Source organism: Canis lupus, chromosome 6, assembly GCF_003254725.2.
Source record: "Canis lupus dingo isolate Sandy chromosome 6, ASM325472v2, whole genome shotgun sequence".
Lineage (NCBI taxonomy): Eukaryota > Metazoa > Chordata > Mammalia > Carnivora > Canidae > Canis > Canis lupus.
In genome coordinates this window covers 49,083,373-49,101,019 of record NC_064248.1, presented here as the reverse complement: position 1 = coordinate 49,101,019, position 17,647 = coordinate 49,083,373, and the positions used below count along the sequence as shown (strand labels likewise).

The 17,647-nt window shown below is 40.8% G+C and overlaps 2 long non-coding RNA genes across 2 annotated transcripts in view; one reads left to right on the top strand and one right to left on the bottom strand.

Moving 5' to 3' along the window:
- Positions 1-6,036, bottom strand: part of LOC118354990 (uncharacterized) — a 34,914-nt gene extending 28,878 nt beyond the window's left edge. Inside the window, exons 1-2 of the long non-coding RNA XR_004816559.2 lie at positions 5,943-6,036; positions 2,931-3,013 (exon numbers count right to left, since the gene is read on the bottom strand). This is a non-coding gene — a long non-coding RNA (uncharacterized LOC118354990). The remainder of the gene's footprint in view (positions 1-2,930; positions 3,014-5,942) is intronic.
- The window catches only part of LOC112679100 (uncharacterized), a 30,930-nt gene continuing 16,533 nt past the window's right edge, over positions 3,251-17,647 (top strand). Inside the window, exon 1 of the long non-coding RNA XR_003148110.3 lies at positions 3,251-3,367. This is a non-coding gene — a long non-coding RNA (uncharacterized LOC112679100). The remainder of the gene's footprint in view (positions 3,368-17,647) is intronic.

Genomic DNA, 17,647 nt, shown 5'->3' with positions numbered 1-17,647 from the left:
ACAGCAAGTACAAAAACCTTAAGGTGGGTGTGTGTTTGACATATTCAAGGAATTTCAGGCTAGTGTGGGTGGGGCTTAGACAAGAAGGGGCGATAAGGGAGCAGTTGTAGAGGCGAGTGAACATCAGATTTTGTAAAGCCTTGACATCCACAGTGGGGCATTTGGATCAGAATCTAATTGCTTCTGGAAATATTGGGAGATTATTAAACATGTTAGTAGTGTAATCTGATTTTCTTTTAAGTAACAAGGCTCTACAGTTTGCAGCTATTGTTGATTTTGTTTCTGTATTTATTTGGGAGAGAGAGTGAGGGAGAAAACAAGCAAGGAGAGTGGCAGAGGGAAATGGAGAAGCAGACTCCTCGCTGAGCAGGGAGCCTGATGTAGGGCTTGATCTCAAGACCTGAGATCATGACCTTAGCCAAAGGCAGATTCTTAACCTACTGAACCACCCAGGCGCCCCCATCTCCTTGATTTTCCTCATGGTTTTACCTCTAAGCAATTACCTATGCAATGTAGTTTAATGGTGTCTCATTAAATTTTATATAAAATAACTTCACTTGTGAATTAAGTCAATAAAATCTTCTTCACAGAGGGGTGCTGATCTGGCTCAATTGGTAGAGCATGTAACTCTTGATCTCCACGTTATGAGTTCAAGTCTGACATTGTATGTAGAGATTACTTTAAAAAAATAAAATCTTTTAAAAAAAATTTTTTTTAAAGAAATTTCCTCATAGGTATTTCTTCTTCCTATACAAAATGAGAAAAGTTAGGGTACCTGAAAGGTTCAGTCAGTTGAGCATCCAACTCTTGATTTCATCTCAGATCATGATCTCAGGGCGGTGAGATTGACCCCACATCGGACTCCGTGTGCTCAGTGTGAAGTCTGCTTGAAATTCTCTCCCTTCCCCTCTACCCCTCTCCCTACTCCCTCTGTCTCTAAATAAATAAATAAATAAATAAATAAATAAATAAATAAATAAAATCTTTTTTAAAAAACAAAATGAGGAAAGTAGTTTTAAAAATAGCTTTTTTCCTCCACCCACAACAAATAAGGGCATAGCCTAATGTAATGTATTTCAGGAAATGACAACCAAGGGAAGATAAAATTCTTCAGCAAATACAAAAGCAGAGCTGTTTCTAATCTCAGAATACTTACTAATACCTCCAAATATTTAGAGAAATAAATAGAGTTGGATATCTTTATCTTTTTCCTCTCTTGATTAAGGAATAGTAGAAAGAGCTGCTGGGAATAAATAAGCAAAATTGAGAAATTACTAAGAGTTTCATGGCTTTCCTGGTGCCAGAAGATGAAAGTGGACTAATGTAAGCAGATTGTTCCATTCCATCCCCCTATCCAGTAATATGTTTAAGCAATGGGTGTTTGATATAAACTCTGGCCAGTAAGATGCAAGGGAGGAAATTTAAGGAAAGTTATTTACACAAGTGGATGGAAGAGCCAAGAAGCCAATATAGGGTGATGAGGCATCCCATAGGTTAGTATAGCAGAAGGCCACTATTGTCTCTCTGCTGGAAGGATGAAGTATTATCATAGTCCAGAAGCCACGGCCATCTAGCAGAGACTGGAATGTAGAGGGTCTTTCCACTGGGAGACTGGAGCAGCCATTACTGAAGCGCACTCAGCGGGAATGGAGAGAGACCCTGGCTTCTCTCCTTGTTCCTGTTCTATGATCTACTACAATGCCTCTCAGGTAAGTCCAGCTGACAGCTGGCTGCTAGGGGACCCTGGGAAGTGCGGCCTTCTGGAGTCAGTCCATCCATGATACAAGACAAAGCAATGGATAGGTAAGGATTGGATTTAAGAGTAAACAGGTGAAGACTTGGTGTGAGGAGAATTAGGACAAGCAAGGAATCATGGAGGATTCCAAGTTTCTTACTTCTGAATGTGAGCAAGTGTCATTGTCTGAGATGGGGAACATTGAAGAAGTAGCAGTTTGAGGAACTGAACTCAGAAGCCTTGATTTGTATGTTTGAAGTTTGAGATGTCTGTTAAATTCCTGTGTGAAGCTATCAAGTGTGTTCTAGTCGGTTCAATCCCAGCGGACTCCCCTGGATGAGTGAGAAAGGGGAGAAGAGAAGAGAAAGAGAGGCAAGCAAAAGAAAAAGAGAAAAGGGGAGCAAGAGAAACCCCAAGTGAGGGAACTTTAGGTGTCCCGGGGCAGGATGACCTAAGGCCTGGTTTCTCAGAGCACTGAGAAGAGAGCAGTGGGAAGGTGGCAAATCCCACTGAAGGAAATGGAAGTGGTGGCAGTTCATCAAAATATTTTATTTCCTGGAACCGAGACACGGAATCAGGTTAGATCTGAGGGGACCACACAGTAAAGGATGGTGGGTTCTCAGTGATCACTTGAGAGGACAAAGAAGCAGACACCACAGAGGCTCCTCCCCCCATATACTCTGTGGGCATGATAGCACTGCACAAAACTGAGATTATGGGATTTGAAAAGGAAGACATACAGAAATAACTAAAATCAAGTTGTCTGCCACTAGAAATATATGGAGATTCGGAGACAGAAATTTAGTCGTACTGGAACTCATCATCTCCTTTCCCTATGAGACAATTTGTGGGATATAAGATCCCCTGCAATGCCATTTCTGAACACTAATTTATTCAGTGTAGCTCAACCCATTGTTGGAGCTTTAACAAGATGGTGTAGAGGGGCTTTGGCTCTAAGAGTGTGAACCACTTTGAAATCTCCCCATAGTGTGAGATCCAGAAAAGAACAAGCCACACTGGTCATCCAGTCCAAGTCAATGAATCAAATACATGTATGGGGGCAAAAAACTTCCCAAAGACATGTATTTATTCTTGGAAACAGGGTAAACTAGTTCCATACATTAAAAAAGAAATATTTCCCCTACATGCAACAGAATCCATGCAGACCCCTGCCTACGAATGGGATACTCCTTACCATATGAGCAAAGGTGTTAGCTACACCCATTTGCTCATCATTTTAGCCATCATCTGGTTTCCAAGCTGTGTCCAGGGATGAATCTGAAAAAGAAATGAGCTCCTGTTTCAAATCCATCCACCTATCAAGGACCTGGCAGGAACTGCAGTTAACAGATTTTACCACTTTGGGCCAAATAACATATCTAGGCATATTCACATGCTGTGAGTTGAAGGAATATGCATTTAGGAGCTCTGTACATGCAATGCCCCCAGAAATGAATTGGGAAGAATTCTGTTCCTCCAGTTACATGTGGATGTGTACAGTTTTACTGTCTCTCACAGGGTTCAGCTGCAAAATGAAGAAGAGGGCAGAGGAAGGAAAAAGAGAAGTTATTTAAGTAGCATTTTGAGTTCGATCCTCTCATCTTAAAGCTATGAAGACAGAATTCTGGAAAGGTAAAGTTTCCAAAATCTCACAGTCGAATTCCCCTGGACCCGTAATATATATTCACACCTAGTCTGCTGCTGTCTTATTTTTAATATAAAAGTTGTTTCAGCAATGCAGCTTTGATAATCCAAACTATATAGTAAGATCTAGTATGAGTTTTTAGTAGACAACAAGACACTAACCATGTCTTTCATCTTTTTCATTATGTATACAAATATAACACATAAATATATTTGCAAATATATAAACCTCAACTCGTCAAAAGTGCAAAATATCATCTTCTCCTAATTTGGATTAGGAGGGAACTTGAGCTGTGGTAATATGTACATATGTGTCATAACATTAAAATGCTGATAAGTCAGCACAGTTTGGGGGCACATTTTTAATGCTGAATTGGGTAAATAACCTCCAAATCATGCTTGCTATCCAAAGCTGCGAGTGTAGGAATGAAGAACCATAAACAAAAAATAAACCATAATAGCTGTTAGGATCGAGATAATACTTTGTTCCCAAATATTCTGGCCATGTGTTCAGAGAATATAATCAGCTATCTAATTTTAAGGTTTAATTAGCTAAGTTTAGGCAAACTGTTGATTCTGAACTGCTACAGCAGAATGAGACAATCCATATGTTCTCTGTTCCTGGAATATGAGCATATATAAACAGATTTGTCTACAAGGGGGAAAACTCACAGATGACTGATAAATGAGTTTTGGCAGTGTCATGTTATCATAATTGGCAATCACAGGGGAAAATATTGACAACGCTAAGTACGGAACCCCTGGAAAGAGCGACTCAGAGTCTACCTCATACTGCAACTGTGGTTGAGCAGTGGAAGGTCTCTGGACTAGACAGATTTTGCATTGGGCCTTTCTGGGGGCACCTGGGTGGCTCAGTGGTTGAGCATCTGCCTTCAGCTCAGGGCGTGATCCCAGGGTCCTGGGATCAAGTCCCACATGGGGCTCCCCGCAGGGAGTCTGGTTCTCCCCCTGCCTGTGTCTCTGCACCTCTTTCTGTGTCTCTCATGAATAAATAAATAAACGCTTAATAAATAAACAAACAAATAAATAAATCAGGCCTTTCTGGATGGGAAAAGGGTAGTAAATGGAAGCAAAATTTTCTAGGAATGTGTCCAAAGCAAATGACTGTAGATGTGTGCGTGTGTTTTTCTTATTCTTGCTGTATATTTCTTTTTCTGAGCAGAGACTCTGTGTGTGTGTGTGTATGTGTGCGTGAGAGAGAGAGAGTTCTTCATGAATATTTATACACCAATGGAGAAAAGTGTCCTGCTACCCCAGAGCTATGAAGCTTATTTATCAAAATCTGGCATGAGGACTCTGCCATCTGTCTCGATTTGCTCTGAATCAGGACGCTTCTGACAGTGTGGAGGACCTGCTCTGAGGGCGCAGGGACAGAGAGGCAAAGAGCAGTGGTTCCTCCCAGAGCTGAAATTCCTAAATCATCCTCAGTGCCAGCACGGAGCTCATTCTACATCGCTCTGGAGACAAGTGGGAGATGACAGGATGCTCAAAATAGAAGCGCTGCTTACCTAGGTATTTGTGTCAAAATCCTGCTGGAGGACTGCCTGTTTTGTTTCTGTGGAACACTTGCTAAAATTCAGTTATCAAAGGCACAAGTCATTCTGATGGGCCTGCTGTGCCTGGGTCTCATGATTGAGTTATCGTTTTCGACCGGCAGTATCTATGCGTGAAAGGGAGCAAAACTTTCTCCTTTTACTCAGCAAACATCTTGGAGCATTTGCCATGTGCCAAGCACTATGCAAGTCCCAGGAACCAGGCTGAAGACATTTTGCGTCCACTCCCAGTTTAGTAGAAAAGAGAAACCTGAGAACAGCTAAGTTATAACACAACGAAGCTGATGCTATCAGTCGGAGCAACGTGCTTTGCTGGTCCCATGAAGAGACTGATGAACTTACCTGGGGTAGCTAGGAAAGGGTTTTCCGGAGAGCTGATATTTGAACTGAGTTTGGAGTGTAAGTACAAGTTTTCTAGATAGAAAAGTCAAAGAGAAGACATTCCAGCCAGGTTCCAAATCACACAGATCCCCAACAATCATGAGGGACCACTGAATCGATGCTATGGTTGGAATAAAAAGTCAATGGGGAAAATCTCAGAGGAATAATTTCTCACAGAAAGAACTTACTGGCTACATGTGCTTGGCTTTGCTGGGAGCTTTTCTCAGTTTCATACTAAAAAATGTTAGTCATCTTCCCCACAGATGCCAAATTCCTAATGCTAACCCCTCCATAGCACCCACCTCGATGCTGAGCAATTGCAGACTTTGAAATTAGACCTAGATATGAATCCCATATCTGCCACTTACTAGTGTGTGTATTTGGAAATTCTCCTTAAACCCCCTGAGTCTCGGCCTCCTCTTCGTGGACTTGCTGCAGTAAACGAATAAGTCATTATATATAAAGCACACAAGCACAGTAAATTGTCAACATTATGAGTTCAAGATCACAATGCCTTTCCCAAAAGGTTTTAAAGATTCATTGAGAAGGGTATTTAAGTCTACAGCACAGTATACTTAAAAATTAAGTGCATTTTGTTTTTTACTTACAAGTTTGAACTCCTGAATTTAAAGACACGTCTTACATGATGTTTTTCTCCACCACTGTGCTGAGTGTGTTGAGCTGAATTAAATTTAGAATTTCAGAGAGTTCACTTCAAGGCATCAACATATTTTAACCACACTATTTTGGGGCCTTACTATGTTATCTTTTGCATAGAGCCCTAGTGGGAAGCTATCTGAAAAGCACATTATTAGTGGCACTTAGTGCTGAGGTATGCCACTATTAAAGGAATCTTAATGCCAGTCTAAGCCAAGTAAAGATTATGAAAGAGAACTCCAGCAATCTCTGTGGTCAGATATGCCCTCCATCCCAAGGTGTTTTCTTTCTCTTGTTACATCCAACTAGTAATTTATAACTCTACTTCTTTGTGAGTATAGACATCAGGGAAGGTAGATTAGAATGACTTGGATTAACAATCAACCCCAAAAGCTCAGTGGCTTAAAATAACAAAGATTTATTCCTAGTTTGTGTTTCATATCCATCTGGGGACAGTGGGATCAGGGTGACGGGATTCAGTTCATCCTAGTCATTTGGGGACTTAGGTTGATGGAACAGCCATTATCTTTATCTTAGAATTACTCATCGTCATGCACAGGGAAAGAAAGATCTGAGGGTCTTCTTATGGAAACTAAGTGTTTTTTTTTTTTTTTTTTTTGGTTCATAAACATTTTACATTTATTTTATTTTTTTATTTATTTTTAATTTATTTTTTATTGGTGTTCAATTTACCTACATACAGAATAACCCCCAGTGCCTGTCACCCATTCACTCCCACCCCCCGCCCTCCTCCCCTTCCACAACCCCTAGTTCGTTTCCCAGAGTTAGCAGTCTTTATGTTCTGTCTCCCTTTCTGTTATTTCCCACACATTTCTTCTCCCTTCCCTTATATTCCCTTTCACTATTATTTATATTCCCCAAATGAATGAGAACATATAATGTTTGTCCTTCTCCGACTGACTTACTTCACTCAGCATAATACCCTCCAGTTCCTTCCACGTTGAAGCAAATGGTGGGTATTTGTCATTTCTAATGGCTGAGTAATATTCCACTGTATACATAAACCACATCTTCTTTATCCACTCATCTTTCGATGGACACCGAGGCTCCTTCCACAGTTTGGCTATCGTGGCCATTGCTGCTAGAAACATCGGGGTGCAGGTGTCCCTGCGTTTCATTGCATCTGTATCTTTGGGGTAAATCCCCAACAGTGCAATTGCTGGGTCGTAGGGCAGGTCTATTTTTAACTCTTTGAGGAACCTCCACACAGTTTTCCAGAGTGGCTGCACCAGTTCACATTCCCACCAACAGTGTAAGAGGGTTCCCTTTTCTCCGCATCCTCTCCAACATTTGTGGTTTCCTGCCTTGTTAATTTTCCCCATTCTCATTGGTGTGAGGTGGGATCTCATTGTGATTTTGATTTGTATTTCCCTGATGGCAAGTGATTCAGAGCATTTTCTCATGTGCATGTTGGCCATGTCTATGTCTTCCTCTGTGAGATTTCTGTTCATGTCTTTTGCCCATTTCATGATTGGATTGTTTGTTTCTTTGGTGTTGAGTTTTTTTTTTTTTTTTTTTTTTTTTTTGGTGTTGAGTTTAATAAGTTCTTTATAGATCTTGGAAACTAGCCCTTTATCTGATACATCATTTGCAAATATCTTCTCCCATTCTGTAGGTTTTCTTTTAGTTTTGTTGACTGTATCCTTTGCTGTGCAAAAGCTTCTTATCTTGATGAAGTCCCAATAGTTCATTTTTGCTTTTGTTTCTTTTGCCTTCGTGGATGTATCTTGCAAGAAGTTACTGTGGCCAAGTTCAAAAAGGGTGTTGCCTGTGTTCTCCTCTAGGATTTTGATGGAATCTTGTCTCACATTTAGATCTTTCATCCATTTTGAGTTTATCTTTGTGTATGGTGAAGAGAGTGGTCTAGTTTCATTCTTCTGCATGTGGATGCCCAATTTTCCCAGCACCATTTATTGAAGAGACTGTCTTTCTTCCAATGGATAGTCTTTCCTCCTTTATCAAATATTAGTTGACCATAAAGTTCAGGGTCCACTTCTGGATTCTCTATTCTGTTCCACTGATCTATGTGTCTGTTTTTGTGCCAGTACCACACTGTCTTGATGACCACAGCTTTGTAGTACATCCTGAAATCTGGCATTGTGATGCCCCCAGATATGGTTTTCTTTTTTAAAATTCCCCTGGCTATTCGGGGTCTTTTCTGATTCCACACAAATCTTAAAATAATTTGTTTTAACTCTCTGAAGAAAGTCCATGGTATTTTGATAGGGATTGCATTAAATGTGTATATTGCCCTGGATAACATTGACATTTTCACAATATTAATTCTGCCAATCCATGAGCATGGAATATTTTTCCATCTCTTTGTGTCTTCCTCAATTTCTTTCAGAAGTGTTCTATAGTTTTGAGGGTATAGATCCTTTACCTCTTTGGTTAGGTTTATTCCTAGGTATCTTATGCTTTTGGGTGCAATTGTAAATGGGATTGACTCCTTAATTTCTCTTTCTTCAGTCTCATTGTTAGTGTATAGAAATGCCACTGATTTCTGGGCATTGATTTTGTATCCTGCCACGCTACCAAATTGCTGTATGAGTTCTAGCAATCTTGGGGTGGAGACTTTTGGGTTTTCTATGTAGAGTATCATGTCATCGGCGAAGAGGGAGAGTTTGACTTCTTCTTTGCCAATTTGAATGCCTTTAATGTCTTTTTGTTGTCTGATTGCTGAGGCTAGGACTTCCAGTACTATGTTGAATAGCAGTGGTGAGAGTGGACATCCCTGTCTTGTTCCTGATCTTAGGGGAAAGGCTCCCAGTGCTTCCCCACTGAGAATGATATTTGCTGTGGGCTTTTCGTAGATGGCTTTTAAGATGTTGAGGAATGTTCCCTCTATCCCTACACTCTGAAGAGTTTTGATCAGGAATGCATGCTGTATTTTGTCAAATGCTTTCTCTGCATCTAATGAGAGGATCATATGGTTCTTGGTTTTTCTCTTGCTGATATGATGAATCACATTGATTGTTTTACGGGTGTTGAACCAGCCTTGTGTCCCGGGGATAAATCCTACTTGGTCATGGTGAATAATTTTCTTAATGTACTGTTGGATTCTATTGGCCAGTACCTTGTTGAGAATTTTTGCATCCATGTTCATCAGGGATATTGGTCTGTAATTCTCCTTTTTGGTTGGGTCTTTGTCTGGTTTTGGAATTAAGGTGATGCTGGCCTCATAGAACGAATTTGGAAGTACTCCATCTCTTTCTATCTTTCCAAACAGCTTTAGGAGAATAGGTATGGTCTCTTCTTTAAACTTTTGATAGAATTCCCCTGGGAAGCCATCTGGCCCTGGACTCTTGTGTCTTGGGAAGTTTTTGATGACTGCTTCAATTTCCTCCCTGGTTATTGGCCTGTTCAAGTTTTCTATTTCTTCCTGTTCCAGTTTTGGCATTTTGTGGCTTTCCAGGAATGCGTCCATTTCTTCTAGATTGCCTAATTTATTGGCGTATGGCTGTTCATAATATTTTTTTAAAATTGTTTGTATTTCCTTGGTGTTGGTAGTGATCTCTCCTTTCTCATTCATGATTTTATTAATTTGAGTCTTCTCTCTCTACTTTTTAATAAGGTTCACTAATGGTTTATGTATCTTATTAATTCTTTCAAAGAACCAACTCCTGGTTCTGTTGATCTGTTCCACAGTTCTTCTGGTCTCGATTTCGTTGAGTTCTGCTCGAATCTTTATTAACTCTCTTCTTCTCCTGGGTGTAGGATCTATTTGCTGTTTTTTCTCTAGCTCCTTTATGTGTAAGGTTAGCTTTTGTATTTGAGTTCTTTCCAGTTTTTGAATGGATGCTTGTATTGCGATGTATTTCCCCCTTAGGACTGCTTTTGCTGCATCCCAAAGATTTTGAATGGTTGTATCTTCATTCTCATTAGTTTCCATGAATCTTTTTAATTCTTCCTTAATTTCCTGGTTGACCCTTTCATCTTTTAGCAGGATGGTCCTTAACCTCCACGTGTTTGAGGTCCTTCCAAACTTCTTTTTGTGATTTAGTTCTAATTTCAAGGCATTATGGTCTGAGAATATGCAGGGGACGATCCCAATCTTTTGGTATCGGTTCAGACCCGATTTGTGACCCAGTATGTGGTCTATTCTGGAGAAAGTTCCATGTAACTTGAGAAGAATGTGTATTCAGTAGAGTTTGGATGTAAAGTTCTGTAGATATCTGTGAAATCCATCTGGTCCAGTGTATCATTTAAAGCTCTCGTTTCTTTGGAGATGTTGTGTTTAGAAGACCTATCGAGTATAGAAAGAGCTAGATTGAAGTCACCAAGTATAAGTGTATTATTATCTAAGTATTTCTTCACTTTGGTTATTAATTGATTTATATATTTGGCAGCTCCCACATTCGAAGCATATATATTGAGGATTGTTAAGTCCTCTTGTTGGATAGATCCTTTAAGTATGATATAGTGTCCCTCTTCATCTCTCACTATAGTCTTCGGGGTAAATTTTAGCTTATCTGATATAAGGATGGCTATCCCGCTTTCTTTTGAGGACCATTTGAATGGTAAATGGTTCTCCAACCTTTTATTTTCAGGCTGGAGGTGTCCTTCTGTCTAAAATGAGTCTCTTGTAGACAGCCGATAGATGGGTCCTGCTTTTTTATCCAGTCTGAAACCCTGCGCCTTTTGATGGGGTCATTAAGCCCGTTCATGTTCAGAGTTACTATTGAGAGATATGAGTTTAGTGTCATCATGATATCTATTCAGTCCTTGTTTTTGTGGACTGTTCCACTGAACTTCTTCTTAAAGGGGAATTTTAAGAGTCCCCCTTAAAATTTCTTGCAGAGCTGGTTTGGAGGTCACATATTCTTTCAGTTGCTGCCTGTCTTGGAAGCTCTTTATCTCTCCTTCCATTTTGAATGAGAGCCTTGCTGGATAAAGTATTCTTGGTTGCATGTTCTTCTCATTTAGGACCCTGAGTATATCCTGCCAGCCCTTTCTGGCCTGCCAGGTCTCTGTGGAGAGGTCTGCTGTTACCCTAATACTCCTCCCCATAAAAGTCAGGGATTTCTTGTCTCTTGCTGCTTTAAGGATCTTCTCTTTATCTTTGGAATTTGCAACCGTTCAACACCGGTTTTTATTGATTTTAGGGGGGGATCTCTCTATTTCCTGGATCTGAATGCCTGTTTCCCTTCCCAGATTAGGAAAGTTTTCAGCTAGAATTTGTTCAAATACATATTCTGGCCCTCTGGCCCTTTCGGCGCCCTCGGGAACACCAATTAAACTTGGTTTTTCTTCCTCAGGCTGTCGTTTATTTCCCTTAATCTATCTTCATGGTCTTTTAATTGTTTGTCTCTTTTTTCCTCAGTTTCCCTCTTTGCTATCAACTTGTCTTCTATGTCACTCACTCGTTCTTCCACCTCGTTAACCCTCGTCGTTAGCACTTCTAGTTTGGATTGCATCTCATTCAATTGATTTTTAATTTCTGCCTGATTAGCTCTAAATTCTGCAGTCATGAAGTCTCTTGAGTCCTTTATGCTTTTTTCTAGAGCCACCAGTAGCTGTATAATAGTGCTTCTGAATTGGCTTTCTGACGTTGAATTGTAATCCAGATTTTGTAACTCTGTGGGAGAGAGGACTGTTTCTGATTCTTTCTTTTGAGGTGAGGTTTTCCTTCTAGTCATTTTGCTCAGTGCAGAGTGGCCAAAAGCAAGTTGTATTGGGAAGAGGAGAAAAAGAGAGGAGAGAAAGAAGGAAAGAAAAGAGAAAGAGGAAAAAAAAAGGAAGAAAAAAACGAAAAAAAAGAAGAAAAAGAGAAAGAAAAAGAAAGAAAGGAAAAAAAGGGGGTGGGGGAAGGAAACAAATCAAAAAGCAAAACAAAACAATAACAAAAAAAAAAAAAAAAGAAAAAGAAAGAAAAAAAGAACCACGGGGGAGTATCTTCTGATTCTGTGTACTTTAAGTCCCTTGACTTCCCCTGGAACTTGTCCGTCTAGCTGGTCTTCTGGGGGAGGGGCCTGTGGTGCTGATTTTCAGGTGTTAGCAGTTGGGGGAGCTGCTCTGCCCCCGCCTGGTGCAGGGCTCAGTGGGGGTTGTTTACCCCGTGAGGCCCCAGGAGGAACAGCCCCAGTGGCGGGGCCAGCTCTGGAAACCTGGAGTCAGCCCCCACAGGAACTCCGGAGCTCTCCGTCTGCAGGGCCTGGAGGCTCCGGGGCGGGGCCGCTGATGTGCTCAGCTGGGGCAGGAGCGTCCTCGCTGTCCTGGGCCCTCCCGGCCTCTGCCTGTCCCGGGGGAGGCGGGATCCTGGGCTGTGTCCCGGCGCCCTGTGCTCCGGCGCTTGCGCTGTTGAATTCGCGCTCCCACCCCGCAGCCCCCTCGGCGGAGCCGCCGCCCGAGCCCCTCCAAACTGCTCCCGGCCGCGCAGCCCCCTCCGCACGGAGCCTCTTCCTCTGCCGGAGCCCCTCCGAGCTGCTCCCGCCCCGCAGCCCCCTCCGCGGAGCCCCCCCCCGAGCCCCCCGAGCTGCTCCCGCCCCGCAGCCCCCTCCGCGGAGCCTCTTCCTCTGCCCGAGCCCCCCCGAGCTGCTCCGGGTCCCGCCGTGCGCGCTGCAGCCCTTAGGCAGCTCGGCGCATCTCCCGCGGCGCAGGTGTCTGTTACTGTCCCCGGGAGCCCGAGGGCATCCCCGCCCTCCTGGGTCCTGCTCCACCTCCCTGGAGCCCCTTTCCGCCGGGAAGGTCGGTGCAGCTCCTGCGTCTCCGGGACGGGGCTCTCCTGTCCTGGGGACCCTCGCCCCGGCCTCAGCCCGGCTCCTCGCGGGGCCCCTCCCCCTTGGAGATCTTTGTTTCTTTATTTCTTTTTCCCCGTCTTCCTACCTTGGTAGAAGCGCAAACTCTTCTCACTGTAGCATTCCAGGTGTTCTCTCTTTAATTCTCAGGCCGAATTCATAGATTTTCAGGATAATTTGAAGGTTTTCTAGGTAATTTGGTGGGGACAGGTGATTTGAGGACCCTACTCTTCTGCCATCTTGCCCCTCCTCTTCCCGAAACTAAGTGTTCTAATAATGACACATATCATTTTAGTCATAATTCACTGGGTAAAAGTGGTCACATGATTTCATACCTGCTAATAAAAGAATATAGAAGTGTAAGCTTACTATGCGTTTAGAATGGGGCCAAAGCAGAAATATTTGGTAAATAGTATTGATGACTGTCACTATCATTGAACCTGAAATGGAATCAATTTCCTTGGAATAATGAACAACTGAGTTTGGCCACTTCTGAGAATCTGTTTCTTAAACTACTTTGCATGGTTCCATATATTCCTTACATTGATTAAGTGAACAGATTTCCAAAAGACTTTGAATGTAAGTCAGAGGGAAATGAGGGCCACCTAGATGAGCAGAGCAGGGACTATTTGGCCACGCTCTGCTAATGCTCCATTAAAGGTGATATGTTTCAGAGAATTGCCAATAGCTCCCTGAGGAACAATTCTTCAGATAACAAGCCTGGAAATAAAATACTGTCTGCTGTGCATTCACTGAATATGATGCACTAAAATAAATAAATAAATAAAATTAAAAACCCCCACCTCTTTGATAATTCAAAATACTTCCATTGCCACCTACACTGACTTATCAATAGTTTCCACCACTTTTCATATTCCTAAATACTTAATCTGTGAACATCAAGATTCTTTAAGTAGGTCCTCTTAGAACTACCAAACAACTGAGCGGTAAAACAAAACACACATTGGTACCAGAAATATGAGAGAATGGGCAGCACCATAGAGGCAAGCTGGTATTCCACTAGGAAGAGGAAGACTGTGTTTAGAAAAAGTACTAGAAAGTGAAGAAATGCCAAAATTGGGAACTCTGTGCTTGCAGCTCAGCTTTGTAAAGACAATGAAATTGGGTTATATTTCCCCATTCTTCTCTTAGTGCAGACTAGAAACAGAATATTTGCCATTGGGATGCCTATTAGCTGTAGTCTCGAGAGTTTTGTCAAAATTTTCTGAAACAGCCATTTGTAGAGAGAGTTGGTGGCCTTAGGAACATTCTCAGTGTAGGATGGAGGTGGAGGATGGCCCAACTGAACTGCCCCATATCTATGCTCTTGTCAGTAGTTCAGTTCAAATGTAAGTGGGCCAGTGAAGACATACCAAACCAAAGTCAATGTCAGGAGAGTGTCCCTTGTTACTGAGTATTGGTGACTTTCTTGTAAGATAATTTGGTGTCACTAACATATTATACTTGCACATGAACATCTTTTTCTGAGTGCCTCTGACCTTTACTGCTTTAAAAGAATTATGATAATATTTTCATTATTTTTATTATTTTAATGATTTAGGAAAGTGACTTAATCCAGTATAGACTCTTGAGTGTGTGTGTGTGTGTGTGTGTGATATCAAACTGCAATATTTGTGAATGGAATGCTTTGCAACTCCTTTGTCCTTTGAAAGGGGACAAAGTTCAATGTTTTCATCGTGGTGTTTGTGAATTTTTTAAAAAACCCATGTCTGTGCTTAGACACTACTGTTTATTTTTTTATACCAACACAGCACATGATTTGGTGGGGGCAAAGCAGATGAGTTGGGAGGGAGTGAAGAGTATGTCACCACATACACAGAGAGAATTCACCAAAATGTGCTACTAAGTTATATATAATGATTTTAAATATATTATATATTATTTAAGTATCAGATATTCAGGACTTTTTAAAAAAGTCTGCCTTGATTCTGTTATATAACTTTAAAACATTCCTCTTATTTTACGGTTATTTTTAATATGTGTTCTGACCTCAAACTATGTATTATGATGAAGCCTAATCAGCTGCAGTTAGCATGTTTTGTTCCAATAACAGAGACCAAAGAATTAGTCAAATGTGGTTCAGCTGCTACTGTTGCGTGATTAAAGTTTCTATGGCCCAAACATTTACCTGCCATTTGTTTTCTTTTTCAGGTTAGAATTAGAATAAATTTGTACTTTTAATCATTTGGGCCATTTGGGAAACTTATTCTTTTATATACTTTGCTTTATTAATAAGGGAAGTTGTAGAAAAATTAGAGATTTTATTCACCTGTATTGATTTGTGAGAGAACCAGTGAGATGTTACATGGTTTGAAGAATTCAGAGTGGACACATACACAAGCAATCAACAATGCTGAAATGAAGGTGTTAAACTGATGCAAAATTGGCCAACAGCCCCAGGCAATCATTAACAACCATACCATTCGACAATCATATACATTAGTTTGGCTTTTCTACAATATACAGAGTAATTTTTTTCAGTAAATATTTCCTTATTTTATTGAATAAATAATTTAAATATTCTGAATTAGTACATGTCTGCAAATGTATGAGTGGCAATTTCAAAGGAAAACAAATTTCATAAATACCACATAGTAGGCAACATAAATATCTCTTTAAAGAATGAACAAATTTAGGGTGCCTGGATGGCTCAGGTGGTTGAGCATCTGACTCTTGGTTTTGGCTTGGGTTATCATCTCAGGGTTGTGAGATCTGCCCTAAGTGGGGCTCCTCATTCAATGGGGAGCCTGCTTGAGAGTCTCTCCTTCTCTCTCCCTCTGCCCTTCTCCACTGTGTGCTCATGTTCTCTCTCTGTAAAAATAAGTAAATAAATCTTAAAAAAAAAAAAAAAAAGAATGAACAAGTTCAAATGCATAAGGAAATGCCAGTTACTTTTTTCTTCGTTTTCTAGGGGAGAGTAGATTCTTTCATGCAAAAGATAACACATAGGGACAAGTCAGGCATAACTACTGTGACAGCATAATGGTGACTGTTACTTGACTCAGATGCCTTCAGATCCCTTGTATGAATTTTGGGTATCCATCCCCCAGTTTCCACATGCTCTACTCTTAAAAGCTGGCATATGAACCCTTCTCCAGAGAGCTACACTTAGGCTACTGGGATCCCTTGTCCAGCTCCCCTGAAAACAAAAAGTTCCCAGCAGCCCGTAGCCAATAACTGCTCAGTGCAGAAATACGAAAACTCAGCTCTTTTGCCTCAAAGTGGTCAACTAGCTCTGGCAACTGGGAGACCAGAGGAGAGATGCAATGCAAAGCCAGTCATAGTAGGGATGTGGGGGGTAGATGGATGCAGAAGAAGGGCATGTGTAGCAAAGCACAGTTTTACCTCTCCCTCCCAAATGACTTACACTATCTGCATGATTTGTTTAAAAAAAATATATCAAACCGGAGCCATGGCTTTTTCAGAAATAGAAGTCAGATTTTTAAGGTCCTAAAGAATCAAGCAAGTTGAGAATGTACAGTTATCAGAATATTCAGATGATGAGTTGCCCAAGGGAAGAACTAAAGGAAATGATTGTTAAGAAGGTCAGGACTAGGGCAGCCTGGGTGGCTTAGCGGTTTAGCACTGCCTTCAGCCCAGGGCCTGATCCCGGAGACCCAGGATCAAGTCCCATGTCAGGCTCCCTGAATGGAGCCTGCTTCTCCCTCTGCCTGCTTCTCCCTCTACCTGTGTCTCTGCCTCTTTCTCTGTGTGTGTCTGTCATGAATAAATAAAATCTTAAAAAAAAAAAAGAAGGTCAGGACTAACAAAGTAATTAATATTAACACACACACATTGAGAATGATCAGATGGGGCAGAGAAGCAGAAGTTCTGAAATTTAGAAGATATGGTTGTCAAATCAACAGCACTGAAATGAACTGGATTTTGAAGCTAGGTCATCCTTACATACTTGACGCCATAGCAGGACAGGTGCACAAATCTTGGGGTCAACTCCTGAAGATGAAAAGGATGTTGTACCATCTCCCACCTTTCAACTAATGAAGATTTGAATAACCACTGAATTGCTGGAGATGCAAAAGAAACTGCAGAGCCAGAATGGCTATGGAGTTTCACTATTTGTTGGTCCTTCACATTATAATTGTGTGACACAGATCCTCATGCAGGAACTAGTACAACACACTTCTTGTGAATTACTTTGTCTGATTGTATTTTTATCTAAACATATTTTTATTTATGGATTTAATTTTTTTTCCTGAACAAGCACATTAGCCCCTGAGTATCATAAAGACCAAGTAGTTACTAGTGAGAATTATGTTACTTGTGATAATCAGCTAATTTGTGTTTAAAATCATCTCATGCTTATAGCAGGCTTGAAAACAAAGATGCCAACATATGCAATCTTTAGAAACTAGACTCCTTTTCCAAATTGAAAGTATATATATGAGAGGTAAATATAACCAAGTTCAAGGTCTGTAAAGTTCAAATGAACAGGAGAAAACAATTAAAAATAGACCACACAGGAAGATAAAATGAGGGAAAAGAAACAGAAGGAAGGAAATATGCCTAAGAAAGGAATTACCATTGTTACGTGATGGAAAATAGAAAACAGAAAAATAGAAAATAAGAAATAAAAAATAAGAAGCTAAATAGAAAAATAAGAAATTTTGACCCTTATATGTAAGATTGAAGCCACATATAATTGGCATGAAGAAAACAACTCATAGAAGCTTACTAATACATACTAAAAATAGGAGTAGGCTATTTTTACACATATAAATAAGTTTAGAATGTCAATAACTGGTATTTATTAGATGAACTTTTTAAATGAATGGATTGAATAAATTTGGTAAAAACCTGGCCTCTGTATAAAACAGAAGCAAAAGCCATATTTGTAGCAAAATCTGTTTTGGGGGATA